The following is a 20,082-nucleotide window of genomic DNA, read 5'->3' as shown; positions in this document are numbered from 1 at the left end:
CTAGATTATACCAGAACGGTATTGCATCAGCAACTGGGAAAAGCAAATCCATGTCACGGCAGGAGGGTGACAATGAGGGGACCTGAATTTCTCCAACACAGAGATGGGACGGACATGGTACAATGACAGGTCAACTACATTCCTACAGGTAATCTAGGATATGGGAATTATCTGAGACATGGGTAATGACAGCCCATGGTAGAGCTACGGTAGAGGGCTCGCTAATGTCAGGGATTCATACAATAAATGGTCATGACTGACATCACGGAGACAATGTGAGGTACATTCCCTCAACACCAAGCTGCTGGACAAAAATCCAACACAAATTAGAAAGCAAATTTCGATGTTAGCGGGGCATTAAGGAAGAGGAAAACAGGGTTGATGCAGCAAACAAAATCACATCCATCCACTAGATAGCAATGTAATCTCTTTATGTGAAGGCAGCATTATTACAACAGCAGGCTGCCTCTCTGTTCATAAAGTGGTGACAATTACTCGGTTTTCTAATGAGACAGCGGCTACACATCCTTAACGTGATATGATCCGGCCTTGAAGTTCCTATTTGCATTGGTACAGAGCTCCATGATGTACAGTGAATGAACTAGTAAAGGGGCAGTGTCCCCAGCTCTGGGCCGCTGGCCCTGGCTTCAAGTTCTGTCTTTTCCATAGGTGCAGTGTTACATCTCTGAGCAGATTGATTAAAAACTGTCTCCAGAGAGTTGACAAATTGGAGGAATGCATCCAACAGCAATTAACACAGTTTCCAATGATGATTCTTCCCTCGATGAGGCCATCCCTTCCCTGTCACAATCCAATTTCAGTGAGAAACATCTTCTACCAACTGGGAATGATAAAGCTGTCATCATCAGAGCTGCAACACCAATCTCTCAGTGGAGATCACACAGAATATAATGGAAACACGCAGAGAATGTAACACCGAAGAGTTTAATGCTTGCATTTTTATTTGCAGAAATAAATGATTACCACTCTCCACTGAAAATGCAACTGCCAATTCAATTTGCCAGGAAAGTTTTCTGCATGGTTCTTGCCATCATTGGTGTTCCTGGTAAGTATTTATAATTATTTACAATTTGTGGATAACATCTCTCCTGGTTTTCCTGAAGAAGGGCTCATGCTCGATTCCCCTGCTCCTTGGATGCTGCCTGACCTGCTGCGTTTTTCCAGCAACACATTTCATCTCTCCTGGTTTTCCTTGTTAATTAAGAGATTTGCATTCTGAGGTAATATTCAGTGTTATACCCACTCCCCAGTTGAAATGTCATACAGTTAAATTAGATATTTAAAAAATTCTGTTGTTTCATTGCTTTACTACATGATCACCCTTAGTCAAATGTAATGAACTCCTGAGTCGCACCTTAGACTGGAGGCTACCTTCAGGGAAGGAGTTATTGTAAATGTCAGCTAGTATAGAACTGCAGTGGATCTTGGTCAGTCAGTGCAGTGGATCCCATCAACCCAGTGTTCTCACATTCCTGCGTGTATCTGTGTTTGTGCAGTTGTATTGATAGCAGCACATTTTCTCCTTCCTACTTTAGGGAGCACTACAGTAAAAGGGGTTTGAGCTGGTTAATCTCCGTGTGGGTTTCAGATTCTGTTGGCTCTGAATGTTGGATGTTCAGAATCCGCTGTCGGCTTGGGTAACTGTTGAGGAGCACGGATTGACCTTTCCAATTATGGGAGTGATGAAGATTTGAGGAATAATTTTCTTCTTATAGAATCATGCAGCACAGAAATGGCCCCTTTGTCAACTCCTCCATCCTGACCAGATATCGCAAATTAACCTAGTCCCATTTACCAGCATTTGGCCCAATCCTTCCAAATCCCTCCTGCTCATATACCCATGCCTTTTAAATGTTTAATTTTACCCACCATCACCACTGCCTCTCGCAGCTCGTTCCATCCATGTCTCGGTTCAAAGCTGTAATCTGCAGTGGGGCCTGCTGTTTGTGGATGGAGGGTGTCCCTATGGGGACAGACAAGTGCAACGGTCCGGTGTACATTCTCGGGTTCCAAAATATAGGAGGAGAAAGTGAGGTCTGCAGATGCTGGAGATCAAAGTTGAAACTTTATTGCTGGAACAGCACAGCAGGTCAGGCAGCATCCAGGGAACAGGAGATTCCTGTTCCCTGGATGCTGCCTGACCTGCTGTGCTGTTCCAGCAATAAAGTTTCAACTCCAAAATATAGGATCAAAATAGAATTAAAAATAAATAACAGCTCCCTCGGACTTGTTAAACATTGGATTTTTCATGACATTCTTCATTCCGCTTCCCGTGTCCCACCTGCAAGTAGTTGTTTTTTTTCCTGAATGAGTGCAGAGGTACACACTGAGGATGACTTTCCTTTCTGACCGTGGCTATCTGCTCGACTTTAAAATATCCAACAAACCTGAGCATTCCTTAAACCACAGTGGGCATGACCCATTCTCACTGAGAGAGCAAATCATTTTCTGTCAAACGACCCTTGACGATTTCCCATGGCTTCCCCCAGAATGTTCAGGTTGGATAATGTTTATCAGATTCCAGTTCTCCGCCATTCTGAATGGTATAGCTCCCCCACCCCATAATCCGTCACTAATCCTGGGTGTTCCTGCTTTACCTCTGATTCTGGAACAATTGGCAGCTGTTGGAACCGCTTATCCTTCTGTTGCTGTCTGCTGGATAAACTGGAGGATTTTTAAATCTCTCTTTCCTACAACACAGTTCATAGCTTCACCTGGCTAATCCCAGACTGTTCCTTTACCTTCCCCCACTTTGACAGTGATCCTGGATTTATTTTTCGGTAATGAAGCTGGGCTGACCTCTCAGTGAGGAAGCATTTTGCAGGAAATAATCATAACTCAAGATTAACATGGAAAAAGACAAGGATGAGGGGGAAATCAAAGTTCTAAACTGTGGGAATAAGATCGGGTGTGATTAGACCGAGAGCAGAGACCTTTAAGTAAATCCATGTCAGAGCAGTGGGATGTATTGAAGAAGGAACTAGGGAGATTGCAGGGTGACAATGTTCCATGAAAGATAAAGGGTGGTACTCGGAAATGCTGTGAATTCTGCATATCAGGGGATTTCCAGGATAAGTTCACTGGTAATGCAAAAATTGTTGGAAATGGGAATTCAATCTATGAATGTGAGCTGATGCGCTTGACAGGACACAAAACATAAGGGGCAACGTTTTCACGCAGAGGATGTTAAGTATATGGAATGAGATGCCAGAGGAAGTGGTGGAGGTTGGTAGAATTGCTACACACATTATGAATGGTAGAAACCTGGGAAGCTCTGAGAAGCAGAGGAATCTTCGTGCACATGAAGATCTTAAGGTAGCAGGACAGGTTGATGAAATGGTTAAGAAGGTACCAGGACAGTTTTGCCCTTTGAAGACGTAGAGTTTATGAGCAGGGAAAGTATGTTGGCATTGTATGAAATGTTGGCTAGACCACAGCTAGAATGTTGTGTGCAGTTCTGGAATCCACATTATAGGGAGTACTGTGATTGCCCTGAAAAGGGTGGAGAGTTTCCAGGATCACTCCAAGGTTATAATGTTTTCCGTACGAAGAGAGATTGGAGGGACTGGGGTTGTTTTCCTAGGAGCAGGGCAGATTGATAGGGGGCACCATTTAAATGTATAATATTATAAGAGTCATAGACAGCACAGAAGGAAATGTGTTTTCCCCTTTGTGGTCGGGTCAATGACCAGGAGCATAGATGCAAAGAGGCAGGGGTTTGAGTTTTCCACCGGAAGTGTTGTGACAATGTGGAACTCACTTCCTGTAAGGGTAAGAGAAGCAAATCCCTGATAGCATAGAACTCTTTAAATGTACACTTGGAATGGGCCAGAGTTACGGGCTTAATGCTGGAAAACTGGATGAGAATTCTGAGGCAATAGTTTTATGCATTCTATAGGCCAACGTGCATTATTCTTTCTGTGCTGTAAGTCTCTCTGTCTCCAAACCTTCTCCAACTCCCACCTGGCCCATTGTCTTTTCAACCAATACTTCCCCCAGAGCCATTGTCTCCAACAATGACCCTGACTGCCATTGTCCCAAATTCTGTTACTGTTCGGGGTATCTTTCATTGTTGCAGCATCTCTGCCAGTTCAGCAACTTTCCCGGTGATGCAGCATTCCATGTCAGTCCCTTTGAAATTGTTGTAACCCCCGTGCCCCCCGCCCACCTCCCCAACATTGAGCAAGCCATCCTCAGGCATTTCAGACTGTTCAGCTATAGACACCATGTAATGTGTTTTGCCTCACAAGGTATTCCACTGGCCCTGCTGATAGACAGGGTTCCTCTTCCATCATCTCTGCCACTTACCATTTTTTCTCAATCCTGATTTGATTTGATTTTGATTTAATTTATTATTATATTGTCACGTTTACCTCTGTATTGTGGGAAAGAAACTTGTTCTGTTTGCCGTGCAGCGAATCTTCAGTGCAAAGACACAAAGGCCACCGGGTGATTGAACAGAGTGAGGGATACAGAGGTACAGCTACAAGGAAGGTGCACAAGAAGCAAGATCAACATGAGGTTTAACATTTGAGGTCCATTCCGAATTCAAATAACAGTGGGGAAGATGCTAATCTTGAACATCTTGTTCTGTGTGTTTATGGTTTTGTATCTCTTGACTGATGGAAGAGGTTGGAGGAGAGTTTAACCGGGGTGGGGGGGTCTTTAATGGTGTTGGCTGGCTTTCTGCGGCAACAAGAAATGTACATTCAGTCAATGGGTGGAAGGTTGGTTTGTGTAAGATCTGGCCTGTGTTCACAACTCTGTGTAGTTTCTTAAGGTCCTTGGCAGAGCAGTAGCAGAGAACTTGGTACATTTCTGTTTGAGTACATGAGTTTCATTCCCTCCTACTTCCTTCCATCTCCTCTTATAGGATCACACAAACATATATAGGTGGGACTGAAACTAATGTTCACTTCTTTCAATGTAGGTACCTGTCCACATGAAACCTTTTGTAACACTGAAGTTACAGTGTATGCCTGGACAGTTTATTTTGCTGAAGGTGCCCTGGGGATCCGCCCGAGCATCTCCACAACACCCAGTTTACCTCGACTTTCTGCCTTTGGATACGGCTTCTACATCTTTACATTTTAAACTGAATGATGAACAGCATATTGTTAATTTTCAAAAACTTGCAGGAATCCAATTGAAAGTAAAGAATCCAGTGTCAATTCACTGCAGTTATCTTCTTGGATGTTATGTGTTGATAATTGAGGAGAATTAATGCAGCTTTGCCGGGGGTGGCAATTTTCTTTTACTGTTACCCCGACGTCCGGGCATCCACAATGTTGCTCCAACCGACAGGATCTGCCCCTCATTCTCCATCATATTTACAGATGGTTGGGGTTCGCGCTTGACCAGATTTACAACAATCCCCCCTCCCTCATCTTTCATTGTGCTTCGAGAGGAAGCATTTGCCTCTGCCTGGAAATCACATTTTAACACCATGTATTATCACTGTCTCGGATCATTATCCCTTTGTAGTTGAACTGCATCTGCCCTCAAACTGATCATTAAAATAACCTTTCTCTACCTTTCCGCATACCCCTTTTCTCTTTCATAACAATCGATTTATATATGCCCTTTTTGGATATTTAACAGCTGTGATGTTTTTTATTCCTCCTCATAAATTAATGCTAGGATTCACTGTAGATATTTACTTCACTTTTCAGAAGTTAGGGAATGGCCTCAAGCACACGCACACACACAGATACACAGTCACACACGCACACAGTCACACAGGCACACCCACACACACACACACACACAGATACACAGTCACACATGCACACAGGCACACCCACACACACACACAGTCTCAGAGAGAGGGGCACACACACACACACACACAGTCACACACGCACACAGTCACACATGCACACAGGCACACACACACACACACACAGTCACACACGCACACAGTCACACATGCACACAGGCACACACACACACACACAGTCTCAGAGAGAAGGGCACACACACAGTCACACACACACACAGTCACACACGCACACAGTCACACATGCACACAGGCACACACACACACACACAGAGTCCCAGAGAGAGGGGCACACAGACACACACACACACACACAGAGTTTCAGAGAGGGGGCACACACACACACACACACATAGGGAATACGAAATGAAAAGAAGAGTGGTTAAACTTTTAGCATTTCCTTATCGTGTGGAGCCATGCAATTCTCTCACCATATTATACAGCTGTATTGATACTTCTTGTGGGAATCATGGCTACATGTGGTGTAAATTCATCCTATTAAATGTTACATGTTTGGGGGGTACCTTTAAGACCGGTATCCGAGATTCCAACTGCTGTTCACCGGCTGCCTGTTTCTCTTCAAGCTAGAAATTGGCAAGTTACACATTTACAGTTTACATCACAATTCTTTTAATACTGGGTGATCGCATATCCCTGTCATAGCAAGTATACAGATTGACTTTAAATTTATGCAGAAAAGAGTGTTCATTAACATGAAGTCATTTTTCCATTATCCTCTGACAGTGAATTTCGTGGCTATTATGATCCTCTCCCAGGGAAAGTGTGGCCTCGCTATCTGCACAACACGCTATCTCGTGGCCATGGCAGCAGCAGATCAACTGGTCATTATCGGTGAGGTCATACTGAGGCAAATAAATTTTTATTATTTCCCAGTATGTTTCTTGGACATCACTCCTGTGTGTAGTGTTATCAATGTCCTGATCTGTGCGTCCATAGACTGTTCTGTCTGGTTCACCATCGCATTTACCTTTGATCAGTTCGTCAGCTTTTGTTGCCACAAACTGAAAACTAAATATTGCACTGGGAAAAACGCATCTGCAATTCTCTCAATTATCGGTATTGTGCTTTGTTTAAAAAATGTTCCCTGGTATTTTAGATTTGAGCCCATAAAGATAATCGGGAACATACCATTTTACTGCAGGAATAAGTGAAGCTACTTCACTGACTCTCGCTGGATTGGATTCCGCTCATTTGCTGTGGCTCTAACCCCATTGGGGCCATTCTTTTTCATTGTGTTCCTCAATGTTCTGACAATCGCACGCATTTTATTTAAATCAAGACAAGTCCGTAAGGGACCGAGGGGTCAGAGTAAGGGAGGGGAGCAGGTTGACCCCGAAATGAAGAGTAGAATTAAGGCAGTCATTTTACTCTTCACCATATCCGGAAACTTCATCCTTCTCTGGCTGCTATATGCTTTATATATTCTCGATGTCCCAGATCAGTTAAATGATTATGACTATGACATCTTTGAACAAGTTGGGTACATGCTGCGCAATGTAAGCTGCTGCACAAACACCCTTATTTATATGGCAGCTCTGCCCAAGTTCAGAGCTCAGTTCAAAAGGGCGGTGAAATATCCAGTTTCCAGAGTTATTGAACTAATCACTGCATAAATCTGACAAAAGCTCAAACTCCCGTGGGTGATGGGCAAGAAATGACCCTGGAGGACCAAAGGGAACCCTTCTACAGATGCAAATCGGTCCGACAGATCTGAGAAGACAGAATATTTAGCAGACATCAAGAGAACCGAAAGAAGATGAAGATAAGGACACAGGTTTCCCATTCAGAGAGCAGAGGTAATATTTCTGTCCTGGAAGAGGGTCACTGGACCCAAAACATTCACTCTGATTTCTCTCCCACAGATGCTGCCAAACCTGCAGAGTCGCAATTCCTGTTTTGTTTTATTTAACATTTTGGGGACCAGTGTGAATGAGCTGGAGACACTGCACAGGCCAAAGGTCAGTGGAGCAAGGGGAAAGAGCCATGATTTGTCCAAGATAACCAAGTGGGAAGTAGCAGGAGCACAGTCTCTGCTTCCTCCTGTATCAGAGGAAGTGATCCAGGGTGTTGACTCCAACTCTGATGCTTCGGTTTTCAACACTTTCCATCCGAGAAAACAAACAACGTTTCTGTTTTCAAAATGAACATCCATGTAGGTGCTGGACTGTTTCTTATGCTTCAATAAACCATCCCAATTATTGTGTCATTCTGATTCTCCCACCAGTAGCTGGTCCTGGGGGTATTCTGTTCTCCAGCTGCCTAGTGAGAGTGCTCGGGTGATTGGGAGGTTGGGGAGATGGATGTGGAGTGGGGATAATCTGGACAGATCATACCCATAAACATGATGATTGTTAACACTAAGTATCTCAGCCCAAGGAGCCTGTCTAAAGGATTAGGAGAAAAGCTGGAGACAGTTCCAGGAACTGAGTCTGCATTTAGCACAGGGGACAATGTCATCACTTGACAGCAGATCACATACTCCACACCTTCCCGGGAATTGTCTCAGAGAGTTCCCAGTCTGAGTTTTAAATCCGAGCTTTTGGATAACTTCGAACCAGGACTCAGCATCAAGTGTGTTTGTTTGTGTTTAATTACTGCATCAATCCACGTGCTGTTTAAATCTTCCTATACCCTGTTCTTACACCATTACTGGAAATTTCAGACTCAGACTTGATATGTTAACCATGATTTTATTGTCAGTCGGCTTCATGTCGCTGAAGTGTCTGCTATCCACTAGGTAACTCCATGTGGTTTCCATCTGAACTGCGCTGTCTCCAGCAACATCTGCGTTTCAAATTGGTCTTGCCTTCAAATCTGTATTTTAATGTTATCTTGCTATCAGATATGTCACTGCTATCACCCAGCCTGAAGCATCCATGAGTGTGCACAGCCTCTATCTCTGTAAGTACCTCCAACCTGAAAACGTTCCCTGTTTCAGGAATCCATCCCAATAAGCAGCATTGGTCTGTACAGCCACCGAGTGACTCACCCAGAGTGGAAGAGAGTCATCCTCAATGTGAGAGACCCCAGTGATGCTGTGTGTAGAATGTGTTACAGAGCGATTGTGTGACAGAGGATCCAAAGGGATATTAATATCTTCAATGAAAGGGAAAACCTAGCTGAGAAAGTTTCACAGCAGACTACCTCCCTGTCCTTATCTGGTCTGCTGGAAATAACTGACAATGTAGCATTTGTCCTCCTTCTCATTGACTCCACTATCAGTTACATTTCTGATCCCATAAATCCCTCTGGATAATGATATTAAATAACTTCTCACTATTTTCAACCGAGTCATTCTGTTTTTTATTTCTGTTCCTCCTACAAACGTAAATCACATGTTGTCATTGTACCATCCTCCACCACTTCCTCTGACAGCTCATTAGCTTCACTCGGCAAGTCCCAGGGATGACAGCACTGTCCCATGAGAGGTTGGTTTATCTGGGCATGTATTCAGGACAATGAGAGGGGGATCTGATGGAAATGTATCCAATTCTAACAGTTGGACAGACGAGATACAGGGGGTGGGCTGTATCCCCTGGGCAGGTATTCTCAGAACAAGCATCACAGTCTCAAGACATGGGCTCACACATTTCAAGTAGAGAGGAAGAGAATTATCTTCACACAGAGTGATCAGCCTGAGGAATTCTCTCCCACAGAAGGCTGTGGTGCAAAGGTTACTGAGCATATTCAGGAAAGACATTGATAATGTTTTTTTTTACTGGTTAATGACATCACGGGGTTTGGAGAGAAATTGGGAATATAGCGGTGAGATAGAGAGTCAGACATGACCACACTGAATGGGAGAGCAGGCTGGAAGGGCTGAATGGCCTCTTCCTGCTCCTGGTTTCTGTGTTTCTGTCAGTTTAATGTCCTCCTGAAAATCTCCCCCTAAAAAGTATCAGTGATTACATTGGGGAAGCACATCAGTAGCTGTTTTCGTTCACATTCCTGCATCTTGAAAATGTGGTTTTATTTGCAGAGACGATGAACAGTCAGTGTGAGGATCAAAGTGGGCCACAGGATTCCTGATGCTGTCTCAGTGAAACAGTCACAGGAAGGCTTCCTTACTGTCGATGGCCAATCACCTGCAATAAAGACCGAGACGTCATGGACCTTCCGGATTGTTCACGGTCCCTGGGTGTGAATGTTCTGTGTGATTTACGGACAATATAAATGTAGCAGAAATACACTGAATATCCTCATTTAAACGGAGGGTGTGGGCAGTTATAAAGCACTTTCTGTTTTATATCTGAAGGGTATCCCAAAATGTTTTACAGGTAATCGAACTGTTTTGGAAATTATCCGGCATTGTAGGGAATGGAGGTAATGTTAGAAACAGGGAGACTTTCAGACACTGATACAGAGCCAGAGCCACAGATACTGGATGAGATTGTCCTGGAGATGTTTCAGAGCTCAATCTGTGACTCACACAAGACCGGGACACCAGTGGATGGAAGACAATCAGTTTTTGGTCATAAGAAGAAAGTGTTTTATTGTCTCTGTGATTGTTATCGATCTAGACTTCCAAAAGGCCTTTGATAAGGTGCCTCATGGGAGGCTGCTGAGTAAGGGGAAGGCCCATAGTGTTCAAGGTGAGCTCCTGGCATGGATTCAGGTTTGGCTGTCTGACTGAAGGCAGAGAGGTGGGATAAAAGGTTCTTCTTCAGAATGGCAGTTAGTGACAAGTGGTGTCCCACAGGGTTCACTGTTGGGACTGCAGCTGTTCACTTTATATATTAATGATCTGGATGAAGGGACTGGGGGTATTCTGGCAAAGTTTGCCGATGATACGAAGTTAGGTGGACAGACAGGTAGTACTGATGAGTTGTGGAGGCTGCAGAAAGGTTAAGACAGTTTAGGAGAGTAGTCCTGGAAATGGCTGATGAAATTCAATGTGAATAAATGCGAGGTCTTGAACTTTGGAAAATAGAATACAGACATGGACTATTTTTTAAACGGTGAGAAAATTCATAAAGCCAAAGTACAAAGGATCTGGGAGTGCGAGTCCAGGATTTTCTAAATGTTGACTTGCAGGTTGAGTCCGTGATTAAGAAAGTACGTGCAATGTTGACATTTATATAAAGAGTGTTGGAATGTAAAAACAGCGTGTGCTTCTGAGACTTTATAAAGCTTGGGTTTGGCCCCATTTACAACATTGTATCCAGTTTTGGGCCCCACACCTCAGGAAGGACATACTGGCACTGGAGCATGTCAGGCAGAGATTCACACGGATGATCCCTGGAATGGTAGGCCTAACATACGAATGGCTGAGGATCCTGGGATTGTAATCATGAGAGTTTAGAAGGTTAAGGGAAGATCGAATAGAAATTTACAAGATAATGCATGGCTTACAAAGGGTGGATGCTGGGAAGTTGTTTCTCTTCGGCGAAGAGACTAGGACCCGTGTGCACAGCTTTAAAATTAGAGGGAGTCAATTTGGAATGGAAATGAGAAGACATGGAAAGGATCTCGCAGGGAATTAAGGGCTACAGGGAAAGTGTGGGTAAGTGGAATTGAAACGCCCATCAGCCATGATTAAATGGTGGAATGGACACAATGGGCTGAATGGCCTTGCTTCCACTCCGATGTCTTATTATCTTATGGTCTTATGATCCCTATCCTGGGAAGGTTTCATGGGGGCGATGTAAAGGGAGTTTTGCTCCTCATCTAACTCCATACTGTACCTGTCCTGGGATTGGTTGATGGGGACAGTGTAGAGAAAGCTTTACTCTGAACCTAACCCCATGTGGACCCTTTTTCTGCGAGAGTTTAATGGGGACAGTATCGGGTGGTTTAAACCAACCTAACCTCACGCTGAACACGGCCTGAGTTTCCAAAGGGCTTCAGTCTATTGTTAGGTTACTCGACAATGAGCCTCCAGAAACAACTAAAATATTTTCTCCCTATCTAACACAACATTTCCGGTCATAAATCTCAAACTTACATAATTTTAGATCTTTCTAAATTCCAGTGACACCATCCTGGGCTTGTGTCATTTCCCTGACCATTGAACCCGTGCTGTCCAGCTATAGTCCTGCGAATCTTCGCTGCATTCACTTGCACATGGACTCCCAAGTCCCCACTCGGTCTTGCCTTTCCCTGTTTATAAAGTCACTGTCAGTGTTGTGCTAACATGAAATGGCTGCTTTGAACAAACCTAAAATGGCTAACTGCCTGACACTTCTGAAAACATTTGTCCTGCTTTGCAGATTAAGACACACCTTGCACTTTGTACATTATCATCTCTCGGCCTCCTGCAGATGAAATAAAGCGAGATGGGAACCGATGTATTTTGGATGTTAGAGGAGGGACAATCTAAACTCAATGGTACAATGTTAATCTGGATGCAGGAACAGGGAAGACTTCAGTTTGAGTCTGGAATTCAGTTAGCACAGAAGAGAGGGGCAAATGAATGAAAAGCCTTTTCCATTCATACATTCCTGCATTGTAGAAACGTTAATTTACAAATTAAACAGCAAAAGCAGGATATGGAGAACTATGTTACAATGTTTCAATTGTTTCACATGTGGATTCACGAATCTGTTTAAAGTCAGTGCCCTGAGATAATTAAAAATGTCAGCAGTCTGTCTGACTTTCCAAACTTCAACCATTAAAAACGATGGAAATACACATAAAATAACATAACAGGTCTGCTACTGAATTGTAATTATGAAGACTTGCGCAGAATCTGTCAGAGTTTTGGCGTGGAATCAGGAGCATTTATCCAGAAAACAGGCATTTACCAAGTGTCACACTGACGCACTTTGTGTATTTGAATCTTCATTGACTGCCAGGGCCATTCGGTAACATGTCTCCCTCTGTGCTGTAAGGAACAAACAAACACAAGAAAAAGGAGCAGGAGTCAGGAATTCGGCCCCTCGAGCCTGCTCCGATATTTAATACAGTCATGGCTGAACCCATCTATGAAGTGCTTTGAGAGGTTAGGAATGGCACACATTAACTCCAGCCTCCCAGAATGCCTTAGTCCACTATAATTCACCTCCCATCAAAATAGATCCATGCAAATGCCATCTTCCTCCCCTTCACTCATCCCAGGAACGTCTGGATAACAAGGACACCTCCGTCAGACTCCGAGATATTGACTTTAGCTCTGCCTTGATCACCACAATGCCAACAAGACCCATCGACACAGTCTGAGCCCTGGGACTCTTTCCTCACCTCTACAACTGGATCCTCACCTTTCTGACCTGCAGATCAGAATCAATAAGGATGGTTGAGAACAACTCCTCTATGATAATCCGCTATACTGGTGCCCTGCAAGGCTGTGTACTCAGCCCCCTTCTATATTTCTTACCCTCTCATGACGGTATGGCCACATTCAGCTCCAACTCCATTTACAGATTAGGTAATGACACCACCATAGTGGGTAGTATCTCAAACAACAGTGAGACAGAGTACAGGAAAGTGAGCTCAGTGGTATGGTGTAAAGACAACAATCTCTCCCTCAATGTCAGCAAGACAAAGGAACTGGTCATTGACTTCAGGAAGTGGACTGAAGGACAGACCCTGGTCTCTGTCATTGGTGCTGAGGTGGAGGTGATTGAGAGCTTCAAGGTCTGAGGAATTAATATTACCAACAATCAGTCCATCCATGTCAGCTCGACAGCCAAGAAAGCTCATCAATGCCTCTACTTCCTCAGAAGGTGAAGGAAATTTAGCATTTCGGTAATGACTCTGACCAATTTTTATATTGCACTGGAGAAAGCATCCTATCCAGATGCATCACACCTTGGTATGGTACCTGCTCTGTCCGTACTGCAAGAAATTACAGAGAGGCATGAACCCAACCCAGTCCATAACCCAAATCACATTTCCTTCCATCTGACTCGGTCTCGACTTCCCACTGCTTCAGGAAAGCAGCCATCATAATCAAAGGCCCCTCCCACCCCTGCAATACTCTCTTCCACCCTCTTCCATTGGACAGAAGATACATAAGTTTATAAACATGTACCAGTAGGTTCAGTAACAATTTCTTCCCTGCTGATATCAGACTTATGACCGGGCCAGTCATATGTTAGAGTTCATCCGTCTCTGCACCTGTTCTATGGCCACACCTCCCATTGTCCTTATATAAGACATGATTTGTACTGGATATCACGCAAAACAATATTTTTCACTGTGTCTCGGTATATGTGACAATCATAAATCATATCAAATCAAATCAAAGCTCCTCACCATACGTTTGGGTCTTGTCTCATCGATAACACCTTAGACTTATGTCTCCTGTCGCCTGTGTAAAAGGCTTCGACCATCCATTACATCCATGCCTGTCATAATTTGGTAAGGAGCTATTAGATCACCCTCAGTCTCGACATTCAAGTGAAAGCAATGATTTATTAAATTGTCCTCCATCATTCACGATGGGAGGTGGCAGGACTGCAGAGCTTATGTCTGATTCATGGAGGCAGGAGTCACTTACGTTGCTGCACATGGTTTCTGGCATGCAAGTATTTCTGTGTTGTACCTACACCAGGTTGACACCTTACTTTTAGATATACCCAATCCTGCACTCTTCATTGATCCAGGTTTGATAACTGGCTCCATGTAATAACCTTCCCATTCATCTGTTTCCCCAGCCCCTCCATTTCTTAGTTGTTATGTCTTTGGAATGTACTTCCTTTCGAGCCTTGGTAAATTTGTGCATTGCATCTTGCAGGCTCGCATTGATTTACAAGAGGTAGAAGGACTGGTTAATACTTATAGACAGTCCGTATAACACTCATTACAAAGGCAGAGCTCATAGGAACAGCTGAATCAAAAATAAACCAGGTTTCTTCAGGATTAAACTGCCTTTTACTGCACAGAACAGAGAGAGCTCCTGAACAGCTGAAGACTTCTCTGTATCTTGTTCAGGGTCCCAAGCTGTTTAGCTGCCTGAGAACCAATCACATCTCTGTTGGCAGGCAGACAGCCTTTGGCATTGGTGAACTAGTGGCCAATTATCAATCAGCTCCTTGTTTCAATCCAAAGTTCCATCTGTGAATAACTCCGTTCATGTCCAACCAGACTTCAATCACTGGCTCACTCTCATTGCTGTCAAACCGTGCACAATCTTCCACCAATCGGCTGTTTGTAAGGTCGCTCTTTTCACATTTTAGTCCAAATTAAACTGAAGATTTAAAAAAAAAAATTTTGATTTGCAGTCGCCCTGAGAAAACGAAAATGCCATTTCAAAAACGCATTTACTTGCAAAATACATGATGCACAAAATTTACAAAAAACTGCAATCTATTTATTCTTTCTCCTTTCTTCCAATGTTATGCAATCATAGCATTCCTTAAATTTTTACATATTCCAGTATCTGACTCTTGGGACAATCCATCGAATTCACATTAAGTTATCCAGTAATGTGTATAACATTTACATAAAATGGTGACAACAAAAGATTCGATCGGAACAGTCTTGCATTGTTTATTTGAACCTTTGTAAAGAAGGCCAGTGGATTACAATCTGTGTAATTTAGTATGTCATTGTTCTTTGTTGGTTAGCCTTCAAAGTGCTGAAGAGCCAACAGTAATCCCAAAGCCCCCTTTCCTCTGGGAGAGTATTTTTCCCAATGACTGGTATTGTTTCTAATAGCAGCATCCTCCAGGTTTCACAATTCCTAACTCATCATCCTGGAACAAGACAGCACTTTGCCCCAATTCACCAGCATCAGCGGCCATTGTGATAAGACTGGAAAACTCAGGGATGGCCAAAAGTGGTTCATTGATCGAAACTGCTTTCACCTTTCAAAGGTAACCTCGCACTCTGGGATCTAAGCCACGTTTTCTTATTTCCATCATAACTTTGTTAAAGGCACAGCCATCCAGCTAAAATCATGGACAACTTTCGAGTAAAGTCAAATATTCCTTAAAAATCTATTCATTTCTCATTTAGTTTTAGGAACAAGGAATTCTGTCAGTGTCTTCACCTTTGCTGTCTCCATCAATATCTGTCTGTGTGTTTGTGTGTGTGTGCCTGTGTGATTGTATTTGTCTCTCTATGTGCTGCTGTATGTTTCTCTGCACATGTCTTGGTCTCTGAGTATCTGTATGTATTGACATCTGTCACACACACACAGACACGAAACATACAAACACAAACACACACACATAAACACGCATCAACATGACCAAAAGCATTGTGCCACTTTAAACATAAGAGAACGAGACAGAGATACGAATCGAGGTGAGTTTAAGCCCCATTTCAATGTAGACAGTTCCCAAAACAACAGGGAGCCCGCTGCACAGAGATACAGACACAGAGATACAGAAAAATGGAGACACTCACTAATACACGCAATGAGACACACGCATACTCACACAAACACTGATAGTTAGAGATAGATGAGTAGACACAGACGAAAACACACAGAAAGAAACACACACGGTAATGCACACACACATTCAGAGTGATACGTGCAAAAAGACAGACAGAATCGGTGTGCACTGAGTGACACTGCCCTGGGTGTAACCATGTGTAACACAGTCTGTGTCCCATCAGCTCAGTCCCAGCTTTTACAGATGGAATGTCCAGGAGACAGTACAACAGTCGCGGGATGGCCCTCAGCCCATTGTCAGGGAAGAGGGGAATCTGGTTACAATCTCATGGTCATTGGGACAATTAACAGATCCGTGTAATCACTGGGTGTCCGTCTGGGAAATGGATTGATGATGATGGAGAGGAGTTGTGTTCTCCATAATTAGGTGGAATAAACTTGCAGTGCAGCTTGCTCAGCACCACAGACACAAACATCCCCTCTCTCCACCACCGACACTCAGTAGCAGCAGTATGTATCATAGACAAGATGTACTGGAGAAATTCCCCAAGGTTCCTTCCAGAGCAGCTTCCAGACCCACGGCACTATCATGTGGAATGCTGAGCACAGCAGATACACGGGAACACCACCAGTTGACAATTCCACATCAAGCCACTCCCCACCCTGGCTTGGAAAAACATCTCAGTCCCACAAGTGCCATTGGTTGGAAATCCTGGAACTCCCTCCCTTACATCATTGTGGGTTTATCTGCCCCAAATAAATGGCAGCAGTTCAAGGCAATAACTCACCGTCACCTTCACCAGAGCAGTTATATCTGAGCAACCCGTGGTGACCCAGAGGCAATGACCCAAACACATTAATGAATCACAAAACAAAGCTCAGTATTTGGGACCCGTGTGCTCCAGTGCTGAGCTTCTGAATAAATTGGATCTATATTCTTGTAAATAGAAAAACGATTTCATTGGAGTGTATCTCATTCTGAAGATGCTTGAGAGGCTAGATGCTGAAAAATTAATCCTGTGGGTCTGGGAATCTGAAACACAATAACACAGTCTCAGGGGTTGCTGGAAAAGCTCAGCAGGTCAGGCAGCATCTGTGCAGAGAAATCAGCGTTAATGTTACAGCATCCGCAGTTCATTCGGGTTTGATTGCCACCTTCTCAGGGTAAGGGGCAGGTTATTTGGGACTGAGATGAGGAGACAGCGCTTCACTCTAAGGCCTCTGAGTCTTTAATATTCTCTCTCCCTGAGGATTGTGGATGCTCCCTCACTGAGTACATTTCAGATTGGGATAGACAGATTGCCGGGGTCTCAGGGAGTCACGGGATATGGGAGTGGATAGGAAACCGGATTTGAAATCTCAAACCAGCTCTGATTGGATTGACTGCCAGAAGAGACTGAACAGTTTAAACAGTTTATAGTCTCCTCCTGCTCACATTTCCTGAACTCTTAGCTGTTTAATGAACCAAATTCCCAATCCCTTTGGATTTGGTTCAGAACTGATGGCTTCTGATGAGATTAGATGAGATTCCCTACAGTGTGGAAACAGGCCATTCAGCCCAACCAGTCCACACCGACCCTCCGAAGAGTAACCCACCCAGACCCATTTCCCTCTGACTAATCACTATGGATAATTTACCAAGGCCAATTCACCTAACCTGCACATTTTTAGACTGTGGCAGGAAGTCGCAGCACCCGGAAGAAACCCACACAAACATGGGGAGAATGTGCAAACCCCACACAGACCGTCGCCCGAGGCTGGAATTGAACCTGGGACCATGGTGCTAACCACTGAGCCACTTTGCTGCCCCAATTCTGGTGCTGTCAGACCTGCTGAGCTTCCCCAGCAATTTCTTGTTTGGATTTCAGCCCCAATCCAGTTGGTGTTGATCACGGCCTTGTTAAGGGTGTTTGGGAATGGGGAGGGGGCTGCTAGCAGGGTGATGGTGGGATAGTGGGGAATATAGCTGCCTTCCAAGCCGGGTTCGATTCCCGGCCATCGAAATTGTAAATCCGTTTTTAAAGGAAGGCCACCGGGATAAAATCGGATCTGCCAGAATGCTCCTTGCTTTTCCTGGCGATGGTTCCTGTGAATTGCAGTGTGGAACCGGGCAGCATTGCTCGGCATCTCGGAAGCTTTCCCCTCTGTTGCTTCCCATTTCTTATTGAAATATTGGTTGCAGCACAAGGATGGGTTTGTTTTGTTCGAAAAGTGAGAGACTGCTCCCGTCAGGAACCTGAAATAATTACAGAAGCCGCTGGAAACACTGAACAGTTCCAACAGCTTCTGGAGTGTTGGAGGGAGGGTTAATGTGTCAAATCTATACAAGGATAAAATAAACTCCAGCCTGAAAACAGTCAGAGTTCCTAAGTTTTACAAACATCCGTATAACTTTTATCTGAACCATCAATTCACCTTAAACCCTTCCAATGTGGAAAAGCATCTTTCTGATTCTCACTTTGAGAGATGTCCCTCAGTGAGCTCCTCCACCATTCTTTCCATTTCACTGGGGACCCACTATCCACAGTCTCCAAACAAATGACCTGAATTCAGACACACAGAGATTTTAAAGAGTGACACAATGCAGATAGGAAGTTGATTTCATTTCTGTTTCTGAGTCCAATCTTCACTCAGTGAGACAGAGTCAGGTATTCAAGGCTCCAACAAGAGCTGGATTCTGCTTCTGGTGATTGTCTTCATTCAGTGAGAAGGAGGGCCGTGGGCCGGAAGGAGCTCATCATTGTGCTTCGGGTTGGCTGCTCAGTCTGCAGCATTGCAGGCCGTGGGAGCAGGGCAGTGTGAAAGGTACCTCGTGTGGACTGCAATAGGACTTTCCACACATTGTTCCAGGCCAGTTACAGAGCTCCAGGAATTCTGAATGAGGATCTGAAAAATGCAGTAATTGAAGGAGGAGGATCAGGGAAACAGGATAAAGCTGATGAGATCAGCAGGATTTCTCAGTCTAACTCTGTACCATACTTTATTTTCTGTTTCAAAAATCTACAATCCGGAGCTCAACCCACTCAGAGCAATATAAGCTCAGAAACAAATCATTCAGTCCAACACATCCATGCTGAACTGATATCCGATGTAAATCTCATCCTATTTGTCAGAATTTGGCCCATGTTCCTCTGAACCCTTTTTAATTCCTACACCCACCCAGATACCTTTTAAATGTTGTAATTGTTCCAGCCTCCACTACTTTCTCTGGCAGCTCATGCACACAGTGCCCTCTGCTTGAAAAATGTTCCCCTTCGGTCCCTTTTATATTTCTCCTCTCAACTTTAACACATGCCACCTGCTTCTGGACTCCCCCACCACAGGAAAATCACCTTGCCTTTTTGCCCTGTTGAGGGTCGTTCATGAATTTGTGAACCTCTATAAGGTTACCCTCAGCCACTGATGCTCCAGGGATAATAGCACCAACCTATACAGTCTTAACCTCTTGCACAATCCCTCCAACCTTGGCAACATCCTTGTAAATCTTTTTTGAACCCTTTCAAGTTTCACAACACCCTTCTGATAGGAGGGAGTCCAGAATTGCACATTATATACCAAAAGTGGCCGTACCAATACCACACCATGACCTCCCAACCACTTTAAACAATTAACTGAGCAATAAAGACAAAAATGCCAAATGCCTTCTTCACTATCCTATCGAAATGTTAGTCCACCTTCAATGATCGATGAAGCTGCACTCCAGGTCTATTTGTTCAGCAACACCCCTAGTACCTTACCATTAAGTGTGTAAGTCCTGCTCTCTTTTGCTTCTCCAAAATGCAGCACCTCAGACTTATCTAAATTAATCTTCATCTGCCACTCCTCAGCCCAGTGGCCCATCTGATCAAGATCCTGTTGTAATCTGAGGTAACCATCTTCACTGTCCTCTACACCTCCAATTTTACTGTCATCTGCAAACTTACTAACCATTCGTCCTATGGTCACATCCAAATCATTTATATAAATGACAAAACAACAG

The sequence above is a fragment of the Chiloscyllium plagiosum genome, unplaced genomic scaffold (genome assembly GCF_037043375.1).
Source record: "Chiloscyllium plagiosum isolate Xiang-an unplaced genomic scaffold, Cpla_swu_hap1 HiC_scaffold_13, whole genome shotgun sequence".
NCBI classification, from domain to species: domain Eukaryota; kingdom Metazoa; phylum Chordata; class Chondrichthyes; order Orectolobiformes; family Hemiscylliidae; genus Chiloscyllium; species Chiloscyllium plagiosum.
The sequence above is the reverse complement of the archived record's forward strand: the minus strand, read 5'-3'. Positions refer to the sequence as shown.